Genomic DNA, 18,987 nt, shown 5'->3' on the forward strand with positions numbered 1-18,987 from the left:
ACTGAGGGATGGTAATATATGCATAGCTCTTTCTTATATCTGATTTTTATCTGATTGGTCAAAGCAATCCTATCAGTTAACATAGATAATGCATCGGTCCCATTTCACAGATAAGGGAAATACAGGTTATTTGTATTAAGTAAATCATGAAGCCTCCAGAGATATCTAAGAAATCATTCCGCCTTCTTGGGAACTGAGAGCTCTGTTAAGGTGGGAAAGGCACAAGACTGAGAGTCAACAGCCAGTCAGAGTCCATTTACTTTGAAATGAGTGGAACAGGGATGTGCCTTCCACAGGCCTGGGAATAAAAGGGACCATGGTGACAGCCTCCCTGGAGGTAGGCAGCCACACCGGACAGAACCATGGAGTAGCCTCAAGGCACCATTCATTTGCTGATCCAAAGTCCTTCAAGGCCATTCTGCTTACCAAGAAGGACATCTGCCAAGCAAGTCACATCACACCATGGTGATGCCAGCTACACTACCACCCACCCGAAGTTGTCTCATGTTGTCCAAGATCTGTTCGCAATTTCTGAGGTTATCTTTTACCCAGAGCACACAAACTACATTATCATCATCCCTGTGTCTGGGCTGAGCAAAGGAAACCCATTTAGCAGAGAAGGGGCCCTTGTGTAGTCCTGTCAGACCCGAGGCTCCTGTTAGATCACGGTGAGATGGCAACACTTGTCCGTGGGTTCAAAGTCGGCCTCTGCCAGGACCTGGGTCGGCCAAAGCATGTTCATCTACCCCATTTCAGAGAGGGCTGACTCAGCTTTTTGTACTTGTCCAATGTTTGGCAGTCTCAGGAGGGTCATATTTCTTTTTTTTTTTTAATTATTTATTATTTAACTTCATTAATTACATTGTATTATGTTACACAGTTACATAGATACTTGGGTTCTCCCCACCCCTCCCCAAACCAGGAGGGTCATATTTCATTCAGCATTAATCTCATTGATCAAAAATTTCAATGTATCAAATCTACATGTATAATCAGCATACTTTTTTTTCCTGAGGAACGGTGCACCTTTACTAAGTTACAAAACTTTGGCAAATCAACACAGTACTCTTTACAGTAACAAAATTGTCTTATTGGAGTCATATGTCCTTGTAGTGCTCAATGTCACTCCAAAAATACCATTAAAGTACCAATCAAACACTGGTTATACAAGTTAACGTCCTCCGACCTGCATGCCTCCTCCTGGGACAGACTGCTTCCCGGCAGCCGGCCCACGTGTGGACCAGAGGCATTCTGCTCCCTTAGGCTTGGTCTGAAGCCAGGCAGCGCCAACATGGGAGCTCCCGTCTGCTCAGAATCACCACAGTCTCATGTGATCCCTTGGCTTAGAAGCCCTTGGGGAGCTAAGGGGACAACCCTAGCTGGGTTGAGTTTCCCACCAAGGGGCGTGTGGGTTGGAATGGGGGCTGTGTTCTGATTAGGAAACAGTTGTAGTCTCCCTTGGCACAAGTGTGGACTGGGATTGGATGCACCAAGCAAGGCCAGACTCCAACACCCTCTAGTATCCTGGAGGACCAGGGTACATGTGGGACGGACTGGGCTAGTCTCAACCCCTACTGAGCCATGTGTGAGCCATATGTGGGTATGGACGAGCCGTGGCTAGGCTGAAACATCCAACAGCAAGGACTAGTTTGGGTTGAAGGCCAGTCAGGAAAGCCACTGTTCCTACTAGGACAGGAGGTGAACTGAATAGGGCTGGCTCATGGACCCATTGGTATGTGCAAAATCTGGCATTGGGAGAGATTCTGATGGAGGAGCCTGGGCAACTCTTCTGGCAGGACACAGTACCTGCAGGTAAACGCAAGAAGCATTATAGGAAATAGCCTAGAACAGGCCATGGGAAGTTACCCACTGGCATACTTTTGTCATGGGTCGGGGGCAGACCAGGCTGAATCAGCTCACATCATCCACTGGCAAATCCAAGCACCAGAACATGGTGTGGTTCAAGCCAGGTGCAGTCGTGACACAAACCAGTGCACATTACGGAATGCCAAGGTGAGGATGCCTGTACCAGATGTGACTGCAGCACCCAACCAGCACACGTGAGAAGCAGGGAGGGAGGGGGCGGAGCCGGCAGGGGGAATGTTGGGGGGCCCTCCTGCTTGACAGCTACTCCCTCTGGAGAGTGTGAGCTAGGATGGGGGCAGACCAGACTAGGCAGGGCTACAACACCCAAGGCCTCATGTGCGCCAGATCAGGGAAAAGCCAGGCTGGGCTGATTATTCCTACTTGTGCAAGCACAAAAATTAGAGTGGGTGAGGGTTGGTTGGGCTTAGCCACAGCATCAGCTGGCAGAAGCTGGCACTGGGGGCTAATTCTGTCAAGTTACACTGCAGAATCACCTGGACAGTGCATAATCTGGGAGTGGGAGAGGCCTGGGAGGGAAATAGTGGGCTCCTCCCTCTTGGGTTACCACTACCACGGGAGGGCAGGAAAACCAGGACAGGGGATGGGGTGACTAGACAGAAAGGCACCCAACAGCATGTGTGTGGGCTAGATAGTCGGGCTCATTGGGTTGAACTAGGCTTCAATGCCCATTGACATGTATGAGAGCCAAATGGGGTGTGGGATAGACTGGACAAGTCTGTTGCACATACTGGCAAACCAGGATGGGGGTGGGTCTGTTGGGGGTTATTGTGGGTCGCTCTGACTAGGCTGCAGCTCCCATTGGTTTGGGTGAGGGCCGAGTGTGTGCTGGGCAGAATCAGGCTGGAATGCAACATCCATTGGTTGCAGTGGAAGACACGGCTGGAGAGAAAACTGACCCAGCAATTGCAACTACCAGCTGATTGGGGCAAGAAACTGTGCCGGGCGCTATGCTTGCTAGTACACACAAGAATCTGGTCTGGGTACAACTCAGGCAAATTTTTTGGGGGGATCCTCCCAATCAAACTGCCGGACTCAGAACCCTAACCATGAAAATACAGAGGACAGAACAAGTCAGTCAAATACCTCAGCTATATGTTGGCAATGAAATATGGGGCAAACGGAGACTCTGGGATGGACTATGTCAATCAGTAGATTCTTCAGTGATTTCATCGTGCTTGGAGTGGCGAGATGGGCAGCAATTCAGATCTGTTGAACTATCAAAACTACTTGAGCAAGACTCTTGGAGCATGCCCCACATCTGGGACCTGGGGTGGGTGGGAGTCAGGGTGGGCCTTCTCCCTTTATCTCCCCCTTCACCCCAGATACATGAGAAAAACAATGTGGAAATAATAGTCTTACCCACTTCCCTATAGCCCTTGAACCTTTTTACCCTAATTAACTATGTAAAGAATGTCAAAAATAAAGAAAAAAAAAAAGAAAAGCAAAAAAAAAAAAAAAAAACAAAAGAAAGAAAAGCTAATGGCTATCTTAAGAATTCAATCTGTTCTGCACCTCAACCGTTGGCAAAGGTCTTGTTAGATTTATAAGCCAGTTTAGACTATCCTAAAATTTTCCAAGTGCAGCAAAATTATGCATCAACACAATAAACTGCTAAATATTAAAATGAAAACAGACACGAGACAGCTGAATAGTACCATTTAGCCACCTTAAGGTGTGTAGCAGCCAGTCCTGTGTACAAACAAAAATTGAAGAGTCAATGAAGTAGTCACAGGATGTGGTGAAGAACTCACACGATTATAATGTATTGATTACTCAATGCCATGTCAATTAATTCCATAATGTTGTAAATGGTTGTTGATGTGCTGGGGCTTCTAATTGATTGGGACGATATTCTGCCAGCTCTACCTTCAGACCAGAGATGGCCTCCCCAAGAAACTGTTGAATTGATCTGGACAATAAGATGCTGAACTCTATGCTTGGTATATGGTGGCAACGAAAGAATCTTGACTTAATTTGAACTGTAATACTGCAACTAGGTGGAGGAATCCACCTTGGGGGGAAGGGCACGGGGAGGGGATGGGGGAATCCCAGAGCCTATGAAACTGTGTCACATAACGCAACGTAATTAATTTTTAAAAATTAAATTAAATTAAAATTTTTAAAAAAAGAATTCAATCTGTTCACCACTGTTATCAAACACACACACACACAACCTTGGAAATAACTTAGATCTCATTGGAAAAAACTTAGACTTCATTGTCCACGCAATAAAAAAAGCATTTCCACATGGCAAAAGCTGAGAAATCTGTTGGTGCATGGTGGCAAGATCACCTGAGGAATTCAAAAACACTGTGTCACATGATAGCATGAAATCTCAAAGGATGTTTTTGATAGATTTGGCTGTAATTTACCTATCAATAAAAGAATACAACAATGACAACACTGCAACACAATAACAAATTATGGAGAGGACAAACAATGAAAGTACTTTACCAATATAAGAAAGCAGGGAGAAGACACAGACATTTCCAAGACAAATATGCAAATGGCTGCTATGACCTCAGAGTTCATCAGTGTAAGCGCTTAGATATATGCCAAACAATATTGTAATTAGAAAAATGAAAACTATCACAGCAATGAGACAGTATTTTCTCTCTCTGCCAAGCTAGTAAATATTAAAAACATTAAGACATAGAAACTCCTTGTTATCCACTAAGACATGCATCTATTTTATTGCTAATTCTCCCTTCCTAATGATGAAAACTCTAAGACAATATGCATCAAAAGTCTTAAAAATTTTATATCTGAAAAAAAATTTATTTCTTTTGTCTTAGTAATTTCAACTCTGGATAACTGCTCTAAGGAAATCATCACAAATGCAGGCAAATTTGTGTATAAATATGCTTATTATAGCATTATTTATTATAGTAAGAAAAGGAAACAATAGAAATACCCAGTGATAGAAAATTGCTTAAATCAAAGACAGGCCAGGCACACATGCCTACTGTGGACTGTTACACAGCCATTAAAAACTACATTTACAAGAAATTTTGAATGACATGGGGAAATGCTTACAATGCACTAAGAAGCAAGATAGAAAGCTATTTGCGTAGTACAATCTCATCATTTTTTAAAATGAGTTTGTATGTAGAAACAAAAAAAATAAGTGCCAAATCATGAAAAATTGGTAAGTTTACAAGTGATTTTTATTTTACTCTTCTTTGCTTTTCCCCAACTTTTCCATAAAGAGCATGTACTATTTCAGCAATCAAAAGCACATTTCATAGCATGGCACTCAGGGCCCTGCGAAACCTCTACCCCAAACAGCTCCTGAGCGTGGCAGGCATTTATGACCACACTTTTGTTCCATCTGCTTAGAACATCTTGCAAGCGGCTAAGAGTCTATTCTTCTAAGTGGCATTATCTGTCATCTCCAGGAAGATTTGGCTGTGTCCTTATCATTATTTTTAAGATTTATTCATTTTTATTGGAAAGTCAGATTTACAAAGAGAAGGAGAGACATAGAGAAAGATCTTCCATCTGCTGGTTCTCACCCCAAGTGGCCACAACAGCTGTAGCTGAGCTGATCCAAAGCCAGGAGCCTGGAGCTTCTTTTGGGTCTCCCATGTGGGTGCAGGGTCCCAAGACTTTGTGCTATCCCCTACTGCTTTCCTGGGCCACTAGCAGGGAGCTGGAAGGGAAGAGGAACAGCCAGGATACAAACTGATATCCTTATGGGACCCCCACACGTGCCAGGTGAGGAATTTAGCTGCTGGGCTACTGCATTGGGCCCCTCATCACTATTTTAAAGCTACTTGATATTTCATTGTACAGTGCCATCTATAACACCAATTGTAATTATTCACTTATGTGTCTGTCTCCCCTATTGGTCTTAAATGATTGCCACACCTTGGGTTTTCAACACCGTTAGCACTCTAATACATGGTGCTATTCTTGGAGGTCATAAATGTTAAATGTATGTATGAACGAATGATAACCAGACAGAAAGAAGGATGGATGGATTGTTCCTGTAGGTTCTTTAAAGGGAGACAGAGCCTAAAAGCGAAGTCACATTCGAGTTGTCTCACAAGGATGGATACATTCTACAGACAGCATATGGGAAGCACTACATTGAACATTGCTAAGACAAGTTAAACTATAATTAGCTTATAATAGAATTGAAATTTTTATAGTTGAAACAACAAATCTGTTATGCCACTTAACAGTAAATGCCTTTCTACAAAGGATACCCGCATGTTTTTTATTATTAAAAGCCATCCCAATAAAAGATATGCAGAAAAATTATGGCAATTCCTACTAATTAAAAACTAATTAAGTCATTTGCTGAATAATACATGTATTCTACTTGCATTATCTATGAGCATGCTCTTCACTTACAAATATTTGTCTCCATTTCATTAAAGTAATTAAACTGCTCCAAGTACGGTTATTTTTACAAGCATTTTATAGCCAGCTCTCAATTTTCCATACCAATGGAGAAGCATAATTGAAATATTTAAAACTGAATAACAGATAATACAGAAACTCCCCGCCAGTCTCCTTGCCGCCTCCAGTTTAGCAAACAACAAAAGCAACCGATTTGAGTTTTAGCTCAAATCCCTTCTCTCACTCCCACTCTGATAGCCTGCACAGAAAATAATTGCACATAAACAATGCAAGTGTATTCATGCATATACATTGCCTGCATCCCACCACCACCTCTAGCTACTCTCACTTTAATGTATGTTAAGGTGCAGCGGAGGGGAGCATGAGCCTGGTTCATCAGGGGAGTGGGACCATCACCAAATCAATGCCAAAGTTAATTGCACTGTTTCTACTCCCACATTGTCCCTGCTTTGTCCCTGGCAGTTATGACAATTCCTTAAGTCACTAGAACAAGAAATGCTGCATAAAGAAAGAAAAAAAAAAGCAGGAGGGGGTGAGAAAGTCTTTACTAACGGAGATTCGGAGTGAAGATGACCGTGTGCTTGGCTGCAGCTCTGTTTGCTGTTTTAAAGGATGGGGTGAGGTGGAGAGTACATTTCCTCCCACAGAATGGGTGGGAGCATAATTATGAAGGGGCAGAGAGTAAATATATGTTAGCTGGATCTGCCTAATTACACATAAGGACAAATGTGACAAGAAAAAATATAGTGGAAACTGGTTGGTGATCTATGTTCCACAATAGGGACTTCCTCGGGAATAAACAGAGTAGAGCTCTGCTACCTTCTTAGTCCTGGTTTTTGCCCTGATTATTAGAGGCAGCCATGATGCTGCCAGAGAGAAGCAAAAAGATGGTGCTGAGCTGAGAAAATACTGTCCAAAGAAGAAGAGTGGGACATGGATCGGAATCCTGTGCAGAGGAGGGCAAGAGCAGGAAGGCCAGCAGGCAGACTGATGCCACAGCTCGAAGGTCACTGCTCAAAGGGCATGGATGCTGCAGCAATGCAACACAGACGATAGAGGAAGGATGAGGAGGAGGACAGGACAGAGAAAGAATAAAGGTCGGGCAGCCACATCTCTCACAGAACAAATCCATAATAAAGGTATTAAGCTATTGAGGTTCTCACAGAAAGCATTTGGTTCCTAAAGTTAAAGAGACAACAGAATTTGTATAGCAAGAGGCAGGGAGAGTCGTTTTTATTGCTATTTTGTTTTCGTTTTAATGCAGGCCTCCGAGGCGGTCCCCACAATATGCTCGGCAAGCTTGAGGCAGAATTTCATTCCAACCACGTGTGAGAGATGGCATCTCCTTTATTCTGAACTTTCCCCTGCTTTAAATTTTATTGGATTTTAATCGGAGACCATCTGATGAAATGTTCTGAAGCTAGATTAGAATGTAGCATGTACAACAGTTGAATGAGAGGGAGGATAGTGGAATCACATAATGGAATATAAAATAGATTTTAAAAGCAATAAAATCTGGGACAGGTGGAGGGGTCTTTGCAAAAACAAGAAGTGAGAATACTCGGGGAACTTTCTCACCACCCAGAGAAAGAAAAGTCCAGCAAGTTCCTGCCTGCAGGCAGCCACTCACGCTGAGTCAGTGTTTTTGCTTTCTCAAGGAAGGGTCTTTGCCACATACAGAATACAGCAGAAAGGAGGAGCAGAGCCTGGGCTAGCTTATGGGAATACAATTGAATGAACTTATAAATAGGAGCAACCAGAGACTCCAAAGACCCAAGGCAGGCCCTAATTTCTCTGAAACTCACTGTGAGAAACAATAGGGATCATGGTCTTCAGCCACGTATTTCACTGCCACTTTATTTTAAAACAGAACCTAGGCAATGTTCATACAATGCAGATTCTGGCTCAGGTCAGGGTTAGGCCTGAGAACTGCATCTCTGGCTAGCTTCCATGTGACACTGCTGCTGCTGTTCCAGGGTTCTCTCTCTAAGGGACAGCTTTTCTCACCTGCTTCTGCACCATGCTGTACCCTAATTGAAAGCCTGGAGGATCACAAAAACTTCCTTTGAGGATGCTTGGGAAGCTGCATGTTTATCAAACCTCTCTTGATAGTTATGTCTCCTCTTTCTCATGCCAGGCCAATTCTGGAAATTTATTACTACAGATAGTTCCACAGAAACCATTACAAAACAGGAAGGTGAATGATAATTTACCAGGCATATTTCCACCATTCTAATCACAGCCACTCATCTGTGCCCAGCAACAGAACAAATGTCAGCTAGTGGCTGTCTCCATTTCAGACTAACATCCCAACTTCCAGTTTCAATTCTACAACTCACCCAAAACTCATTTGGATGTCTTCAATTTTACTCAAAACAGTGCAATTATATGCCAAAGATTCTACCTGGTCTTAGCACTCCATCTCTCTTGAGCCTTTCCGCTCCAGTTACACCAGTTTTTTTTTCTGCTTCTTAAATATACCAAGCTCTATCATACCTCGATATCTGTGCATATACTCTTTCTTCGGTTGGGTGTTATTTGTTAGCTACAGCAAGTTTTCATTCTTCTTTTAGGACTAAACTAGAATTGAATACACCTTGAGTTCTTCATCCAAGGATTCAACTTACCACTGAACGAAACTGTTTCGTTAAAAATTGTGTCTGTACTGAATACACAGAGTCCCTTTTCTTATCAATATACCCTAAACAATACAGAAAACAATATTTGGACATACTTTATTTCTGTAATAAATATAGCTAATATTAAGATGGTTTAAGTGTGCTACAGGATATATGCAGGTTATATATAAATTTCATGCTTTTTTATATAATGTTCTGGAACAACCTCAAGATTTGGTTTCTGCGGAGGAGAGAGAGCTGGAGATTTCAGTGCCTTGGTATGCTGCAACCAATTCTCTCTGGGTACCAAGCACTGACTGTGTTACCTTTCAGAGAGAACTCCTCTGCACATCCAGCCTATAGTAGAATTCTCTCTTCTCCTTGAGAGTTTTTTTTTTCTTTTAGAGTATATATTATAAGTGGCAGCTATCTCACTTGTTTACTGGCCTATTTTTCTTTCTCTTTCATTATACAATTGATTCTCAAAGGGTGGTCCCAGACAAGCAACACCTGTAATACCCAGGAAGCTCTGAGAGTTGAGTCCAACTTGTTTTAGCGAGCTCATTTGTCAGTTAGTACATACTGAGGTTTCAGAACCAATACACTGGACTACTGCCACCCTGGGACTAAAATCTACATCTTGTCTACCATTATCTGCACAGCACTAAAATAATGCATATAGTAGATACTTGGTAATGTTTTTCTTAAATGCGTAAATAAATGAGTCCCATCAGACAATTTCCCTGCCCCAACTATACCCTATCTTTTTTTCTTTTACTTTTCTTTTTTTTAATTAATTACACTGCATTATGTGACACAGTTTTATAGGCACTGGGATTCCCCCCACCCCTCCCCAAAACCTCCCCCCATGGTGGATTCCTTCACCTTGTTGCATTACCACAGTTCAAGTTCACATGAGATTCTTTCATTGCAAGCATATACCAAACATAGAGTCCAGTATCTTATTGTCCAAATTCAATGGCTTGTTGGGGAGACCATCTCTGGTCTGAAGGTAGAGCTGGCAGAGTATCATCCCTATCAATTAAAAGCCCCGACATAACATCAGCAACAATTTATGACGTTATGAGACTAATTGACATAGTATTGAGTAACCAACATGTTAAAAAAATGCAGGTTCTTTACCACATCCTGTGACTCCTTCGTTGACATTTCAATTTTAGTTTATACACAACTGGGTTCTATACACCTTAAAATGGCTATAGATTAGTATTTAGCTGGCTCATGTCTATTTTCATTACAGTATTTAGCATTTTATAGCATTGAAGCATAATTTTGCTTAACTTGGCTTTTTTTTTCGGGTAGTTTAGACTGGCTTATAACTCTAACAAGACATATGTCAACAGTTTAGGTGCAGAACAGTTTTAGGAGGGGTATGCAGAGAAATCCTCAATACCCCAGTGAGGAGTAACCAATCTTTGTGTCCCACCTAGTAAGGTATAAGTGAATCCACGCAGACCGTTTCCTGTCTGATTCCAAGCTTTCCTTGTTGTTCTCTATCTATTCTAGAGTTTTGTTTGTATGTTTGTTTGTTTTGAGGGGTTTCTGGAGCGATTCTGATGGTCATTGCAAGAGAGGGTGGGGACCCAAGGTTGGAACCAAGTGAGGATCACAGAAAGCTCCTCTCCTGAGTCCCCAAGGAAGTTTACTGTTCTTCTGTTTCTGCGGACTGCTCAGGGCTCCTGGCTGTTGTTCTGGTGCCCTTGGATCCTGCAAGGAAGGATTTGGACTGCTTCCATCCCATGTGGCAGATCCAAGCGGGAGTGGATGACCTCAGAGTTCTTGGCCTCCGAAGACACTCCAACTCCCTGTGGTCTCCTTGGCAGTTGGGATACCCTATCTTAGAACCACTCGTAGCCTTACAAAAACACTATCTACACAAAAAAGCTCAGGGAAACTTTGTTTTCAGTTAAACAGTCCTTAATTGATTTCAATGTGAAAAATGGATTTTAGGAGTCAAGACAAAAGTTGAGCACCAGCTGACTGTTGCAGTTGTCCAGAGATAATAAGATGGAACGGAGGGGGTAGGGTGCCAGCAGTGGAAATGGGGGAGCTAAAATCCAGGACAGATTTTAAAGCTGTCACTAGGTCTGCAAGGTTGAAAGGGGATTGAGGAATCAGGAATTGCACAGCAGGGGTGCAGGATAAAAATGGGGCACCAGCACATTGAGTTTCAAGTAAAAGAAACAGCACAGTAAAAGAGGTAGCTGACATTTTCTTATGAAATGATCATCCTGACACGTTCCTCTCCCTCTTTGTTCTCCCTCCACCTTCTGTCTATCCAGGAAATAGACATTCTAATGTGACCCAAAGAAGACTGTTTGGAAGACATCCTGAATTTAGTGGCCTCACATCCTTGTGGACCAAGAATGTGGCTGCACATCCAGAGGAAGGGGCCCCTTTGGGAAACACAAATGCTAGAGGCCATCAGAACTAGCACACAGTCATCTGCCTTTCAGCCCATTGGGTTTGCATCAGTAGGCAATCTCTCAAGAAAGAAAAGACAGAATTCCAGGGTTCAACACATGTAAAACACAGCACACAACATTCCCTTAGTGAAATTTAGAAGTGGCCATTGAATGAAATCTATGGGCATCTTTCATTGGAGAAAGATGTTTAACCCAACATTTCTCAAATGTAGTTAATGACAGAGTCCCAATGTTGCTTGGAGCTCCCTAACACCTGTTCATCCTAAGCATTAGCTGAAAGAGGAGAAAGAGTGAAAAATTAACCTTAGTGTTAAAGGCTGCATCTGGAATTTTTATACACACAAAGATGTCCTAGTTTCTTCGCTGTGTTTCTCCACCATTTGAAACCTTTAACGACTGCCTGACTCATTTTGAAGACATCCACATACCAACCAGGAAAAATAACAACTTAAACTCCCCTTGGCTGACCCACAAAGTGCTCCCAAATTCTTAGTTATAGCTGCTTCCCAGGCTTGATCCCTAGTGACCCACCTCGTGAACTCGTGCCTTGCCAGCTTCCCTTTCCCACCTTAAGATCACAATGTGCACAAAAAGGAGGTCAGATGCTCTGAAAAACAATCCCTTTTCCCCACTGCCAGTATGGCTGAGAGAATGGCGGGCAGTGGTACGCAGGTGAACAGGCTGGGGACACTAAGCAACACTGCCCTGTGGAAGAAGAACAACAGAAGGGCATGGGGGCCTGATGACAAAGGGCTCAGGAGTGCCTGAGCTAGAGCCATGGAACTTGAGCAGACTTGAGGCACAACACAGGATCCTGGGAGACAGAAAGTTTCTGGCCTAAAGAAGAATTCTTAATGGGGAAAGGGCTGGACAGGACTGTGAGCGCTTGACAATGCTGTGTCATCCAGCTGCAAAGCAGGGCATGACCAGAGAAGGAATAACAAAAATCATACAGACAAAAACGCAAATAAGCAAGTTACAGCTTCACAACTTTAAACAAATTACCTCATTCCCCTGAGCCTTTGCTTCTACATATATAAAAGAGGCACAGTAATTTCTGCCTCCAAGAATTGCTGGTTGATTTAAATCAGACAATGGGTGTGAAAAACTGACAGATAACAGAAGGGCCACCAAATACAGAGATGATTATAATGAGTAATACAAGAATTTATTGGGATGTCCAATGTGACCAGCATTGGATCAGGCTCTTCACTAGACAGTAGGATGTTTAAGCCTCCTAGAAACCTGAGGCAGATACTACCAAAGCATTGGTTTATCTCTGGACAAACTGAAGTCCAGGAAAGCTAATTTACTTGCCCAGACACACAAACATAGAGGGCAGTAGATCAGATCTGAATGCAGACAATCTAAACATCAAACACATTTCCTGTTCTCTCAACCCTGGTGTAGGAAAGTGACAGGGAGGCACATTAACAGAGAAACAGCCACACACCCTGGGAGGTTAGGCTGCGGGTGCCGCAACTGTCAACAGCCCTTCTGGAATTAGTTTAACAATCATAATCCTTTGCATTCCATCTGCACATTCTGCCTGAGACAGAGAAAGAACTAGAAATCCCATCAGGGGAGCCAGTCAGTCCTCACTGGAAGAGCCCAGCTGGGTGGCAGCAGCCACAGGGAACATGTCCCGACACCAGAGGTTGCCATGGCCTGCTCTGTAATGACTCCTGGGGTAGGTGACTCCCTGCAGACACCCCACTGAGCCTTACACAACAGAGGCAGAGTGCACAGTGGCCTCAACCACAAGCATCTCCGTGGATGCCTATCAAGCCTGCTCAATGCAACAGCCCTTGGCAATACAAACGCAAAAATCTCCTTGGTGGAGCTTAAAATATGGGAAAGAGATTTTCCCAGTCGGGGTTTCATAAACAAACCCTGCCAGGCCTAAGTGATTTTGGAAGAAGGTAGGTGAGGATTTAAGAAGAGTAAGCCTCGCTGGGGGGGATGGTAGATATGACCTTTACAGCACTTGCCTGCCTGCACCTGGACACACCAGGCAATCTTGCAAGTCTTGGTGAATGGACCTGTTCCAACCAAGAACAGGCTCCAGTCCTCAGTGCCTGGGTAGCTTGGAGAAGGCAAACAGGGAGAAGATCTCTGAAAGGGCTTGAAGTGAGCCCCAGAGACGGATTACAGTCCAGAGTGGTGTTAAAGGGGTGGGAGCTTAATTGGATCTGAGGCACAGGTGCAGGGAATGTGCAGAGATGTGATATCTCAATCCTCAATTCCATTTGTGTCATGAAACGTGTGATAGGAAAGCCCATCCACAGCAGTCCTTCTAGCACCCAGTGGCACTGGAAGAGAAAGACCAAAATCTCTCTGACAGCACTTGAGGAGGCTGGGGAATGAAAAGAAGGCAAAGGAAGAAAAGAGGAAGGATGAGGGGGATAGGGTAGGTGGGGCTGGAGCTCCTAAATTAAGGTCAGAAATGAGATGAAGAAATTTTATATCCAAGGCTGGCCCATATGTGATAGGAGCATTGTATTCTCTCAGTTAGGATTTGAATAAAATCTATTGTTTTAAAATAATGCTGTCAGACTTCTAGGCAGACTGCTCACTATAGCTTTCACTCCCACAATAAAGAGAAAAAGAATTTAAAATTAAACATAAATGATAAAAACCTCAAAATTTCCAAGTCCAATTTCATTAACTGATAAAGGTCTACTCTGAGCTCTAGGCAAGGGCAGTGGAAGGGATTTGGTTAATTTGGAAGATTAAAGACTTTTTGAATAATTCAGGGTATATTACAAGGACGTTCCAAGGTCAGAGATTGAAGAGCTCAGAGTCTTTAGCCATAAAGACAAAGTTAACCTTTTAGACAAGAAAAAGTCTACAAATGTGGCCTTGAACTACAATGACTGATAAATAAGAAACAGACAATATAAATTGGTAATCTACCTGTTTACACATAGATTTATCTTTCCTTTGGTTAAAGCAATCTGACCAGTGGAGTCTTGAATATTTTAAGGTGTTCTGTATAAGGTAATGTGTTATCTTGACAGTTTATTAGTAACAAAGTCAAGAAGGTCATAACTGAAGACTTCTTTCTATAATTTTATTTCCACTCTCCTTGCATCTTAGTAAAAAGGTGTCTCTTGCCACAGTAAGCACAGACCAGTCTGCATTTGCAGGTGCATGAAAGGTTGCTTCCAAAAATATTATAAGCAGAGATAACATCGGTGTGTAAGGATCAGTATTACTCACCACCCTTTAACACCCCACTGAGACACTAAATGATCTGTCTCTTCTCTTGACTAAACAGAAAGTAAGTAGCAAAGTCTGAAGCATATGAACTCAAATCAATGAAGACGGTGGCCATTTTACTATTGTTGTCATTATTAATAACAATGCATTACAAAGTGCCTCATAGATTTCTAGTATTTCCCATGGTTCATTGGTCAAGATTGCTTTGGTTGAGGATGTGTGTTTTAAGGGCAGGTTGTAGCTGAGTGTGTCATTCCTCATTCCTTCACATCCTAAGAAGTGGCGTTGGAGGTTCACTGGGACACAAAAATTGAATAAACACAGCCACGATTGCTTGAGTTTTGTCTTCAGTTGCTATAATCATGAGCGTCATGGCTGCCCTAGTAATCTCTTTGTGGCCTGCTCATAGCAGTCACTAGGATTTCTGTTCTGGAATCCATACTCTGCCACTACAGCCAGGTGGAAGCTTTGGCAGAAGCTTGGTGAAAAGGGGGAAACATGACCCAATTTGGACCACTGAGACTGCGCTGAAGCACTGTAAGAAAGAAGTATCATCTCTCTTCTGAAAGATACCAACGAATCCCCAGCTGTGCATGCTCCATATGTGGATGAGTATGGACCTCAGGAGGCAAAGCAAGGGTGAGCTCACCTCATGAGGACACTGACAAAGGAGCACAGGAAGTGACATAGAAGGAAAGAAACATAAAGACACGGTTGCTGGCTAAAACACACCCACCTCAAAGTCCACCTCAGCTCTGGGCTTCAAATTATATGAGCCAACAAATTCTTTTTATTATTTAACACAATTTGATCTGGATTTTTCGTTGTTTGCAATCAAGCTGACCCTAAATTATACAACTATAATGCCAGGTGATTTCATCAGGTGTTCTATTTCCATTTTAGAAATAAGATTGAAGTTCTAATATGATGTCTGGTTTGACAATCCTCAGCTAGGAAATGATGAACCTAAGGTTCCAATACTTAACTCCAAATCCAGTGACCTTTTCTGTTGTCACGTACTATCCTCCAGATGTGGTCACCAAAGGTCTTTTTCAAATTTCTGAAGATCACTAAACTTGAATTTAGATAATCTAATATTATACAATTTAGATTAACATTGAGATGGTATTAAAAATTTGGTTTTTTAAAACAAACAGCAGGTTTTTTTTTCTTACAGCAAAGTGTCAATCACCCACTTGTAAACTTGACTTTAAATTCATCAAATAGTTCCATTCATATTACCAACAAAAATGTCAGGCATGAAGCTGGTAACAGTAAGTGTGCATGGCTAAGTGTGTCATTGTTGGACAGGTCATACAGCGTATTAACAGAAGCCCTTGATCAATTCTTTTAACACCAAATGAACAACAATGGCTAGGCAGTATAGAATCTTCAATATAGATCGTCTTCCAGAGTTTGTTTTCTAATTGGAGAAGACAAGATAATGATTTTCCCTCCAACTGCTAGCTCTTTCCTGAGCCTGGTGTGAGGTCAATTCTATATATATACAGAAGTGTGTGTGTGTGTGTGTGTGTGTTAAAAGACCAGAGCAAGCCAGGGATCCTTCTAAAGTCACAGCAAAAAGTATCACACGTTGCTTAAACATCAACCAATTAAATAAAAAATGGGTCCAGGCAGGATGGACAAAGAGAGAATAGCCAGGAAAAAGAAAACTGATTTGTTTTCTGAAGTGACATGCCAGGCTACAAAAAAAAAAAAAAAGAAAAGATAAGATAAGAAATTTCAGCTTGAATCAAAGGAGAAAAAAATTCAAACCACTTAGAGATAAATCAGACATCAATACTATTTTAAATTATTATGTTTATTAAAACCATCCTCAGGCTGACAGAGCAGAATAGGAACCCAAGCAACTATAGCAGGAGCAGGGCTATGCTTGTCCTCCCAACTGGAATAATTAACTACGCTCATATCAGTGTCAACACAGTGACAGGGTCAAGAATATGGGAATACTTCACAAAGTGAATGGGAAATGGAATTAAACTGTGTTTATTTTGGTGTGAAATACCTGAAATTTCTGCATACACAAGGTCTTTAAAAGGTTCATTGAAGGGGCAGCCATTTGGTGGAGCAGTGAAGACATCTCTTGAGAGGCCTGTGCCCTCTATCACTCTAGATTCCAGTCCTGGCTCTGCTTTTGAGTCTGACGCCCTGCTGATGTGCATGTCAACGGATGGCAGGTAGCTGAGGTGCTCAGCTCCCTGATGCACACATGGGAGACCCAAACTGAGTTCCTGGCTCTAGGCTTGGGACTGGCTCAGCCTTGTCTGTGACAGACATTTGTGAAGTAAGCCAGAAGATGGAAGATCGCTGTTCCTTTTTATGTCTGTGCCTTTCAATTTTTTTTTTTTTTTTTTGGTTTTTAAAAATAGTATTTTATGATATAGTTCCATGGGCTCCTGGCTTTGGATTGGCTCAGCTCCGGCAGTTGTGGCCACTTGGGGAGTGAACAAACAGAAAATCTTTCTCTCTGTCTTCTATCTCGGTACATCTTTGTAATACAAATTAATCTTTTTAAAAAATAAATAATGGGGCCTGGCGGCATGGCCTAGCGGCTTAAGTCCTCGCCTTGAAAGCCCCGGGATCCCATATGGGTGCCGGTTCTAATCCCGGCAGCTCCACTTCCCATCCAGCTCCCTGCTTGTGGCCTGGGAAAGCAGTTGAGGACGGCCCAAAGCTTTGGGACCCTGCACCCGCGTGGGAGACCCGGAAGAGGTTCCTGGTTCCCGGCTTCGGATCGGCGCGCACCAGCCTGTTGTGGCTCACTTGGGGAGTGAAACATCGGATGGAAGATCTTCCTCTCTGTCTCTCCTCCTCTGTGTATATCCGGCTTTCCAATAATAATAAAATCTTTTAAATAAATAAATAAATAAATAAATAATGCTCTTTCCCTGCTCCCAGGCAAGCAGTCCATACAGCGTTGTCTTTGATTCTTGGCATAACTTATTTATTTTATTTTTATTGGAAAGTCAGATATACAGACAGGAGGAGAGATAGCAAGGAATATTTTCCATCTGTTGGCTTACTCCCCAACTGACCGCAAAGGCAGATCCAAAGTGGATCCAAAGCTAGGAGCCCAGAGCCCCCTCCGTGTCTCCCAGGAGGGGACAGGGTTTAAGGTCTTGGGCCATTCTCGACTGCTTTCCCAGGCCACAAGCAGGGAGCTGGACGGGAAGCGGGACTGCCAGAATTAGAACCAGCATCCATATGGGATCCTGGTGCATGCAAGGCAGGACTTTAGCCACTAGGCTACCGCGACCCAGCGAAACTTAACAGGGAAGCTGTCACAACATCTGGAGCCCTTGACGTCCTGCAGATGAAGGAGGAGGATGTCCTCAGTTTCCTGGCCGCAGGAACCTGCCCGGGAGGCACTAACCTTGACTTCCTGGTGGAGCAGTAGATCTACAAAAGGAAAAGTGAAGGTGTCGACATCATCCATCTCAAGAGGACTTGGGAGAAATTCCTGCTGGTGGCGCGGGCCATCGTGGCCAAGGAAATTCCTGCAGATGTCAACGTGATGTCCTCCCAGAGCACTGGCCAGAGGGCTGTGCTGACCTTTGCTGCTACCACTGGAGCTACTCCCATCGCTGGCCGCTTCACTCTTGGCACCTAACCAGATCAGGCTGTCCTCCGGGAGCCGTGGTTCCTGGTGGTGAGGGATCCCAGGGCTGCCTCGTGGAGGCACGCCATGTGAACCTGCCCATCACTGCTCTATGCAACATGGACTCTCCTCTGCTGTTGGCATCCTTATCCCTTACAACAACTCCGTGGGTTTGATGTGGTGGATTCTGGCCCAGGAGGTTCTGCGCATGCACGGCACCATCTCCTGTAAACACCCATGGGAGGTCATGCCTGATCTCTACTTTTACCGAGATCCTGGAGAGACTGAAAAAGAAGAGCAGGCCGCAGCTGAAAAAGGCTGTGACCAAGGAGCAGCCTGAGGTTGCAGACTGGTCCAAGGATGTGCAGGTGCTCTCTGTGCCCATCCAGCAATTCTCCGCTGAAGACTGGAGCTCCCAGCCTGCTAATGAAGACTGGTCTGCAACCCCCACAGCTCAGGCCACTGAGGAGGTAGGCACAACCACCAAGTGGTCTTAAGTTAGCCGCAGTCTTTGAAGCAGAGGTGGAGTGAGGTTGACGGAAAAGAAGAGAAAATAAGAGAAAAAATAAATAAATAATGCCCCTATCACTTTCTTGTTTCCTGAATCCCTGGGTACAAGCCCACATTGTCTTAGCTCAACCTTGCATGCCCTAGGAATAAGTGACCTGAGTTACATAAGCCACCATCCTGGGGAAAGGGTGCCACGCAGGGTGAACCATCTTATTAGGTGGGTTCATAGGATCTCTTTCTACAGAATCGGGAGAGCATTGAGGGTGAGAATGCCCAACTCTTTTTTTTGTATTCTACAAAGACTAAGAATCTCAAC

General features: G+C 43.4%; 1 pseudogene; it reads left to right on the plus strand.

Moving 5' to 3' along the window:
* Positions 1-316: 316 nt before the first annotated feature.
* On the plus strand, positions 317-18,658 carry LOC101528525 (small ribosomal subunit protein uS2-like; annotated as a pseudogene).
* Positions 18,659-18,987: the final 329 nt, after the last annotated feature.

Source organism: Ochotona princeps, chromosome 3 (assembly GCF_030435755.1).
Source record: "Ochotona princeps isolate mOchPri1 chromosome 3, mOchPri1.hap1, whole genome shotgun sequence".
NCBI classification, from domain to species: Eukaryota; Metazoa; Chordata; class Mammalia; order Lagomorpha; family Ochotonidae; genus Ochotona; species Ochotona princeps.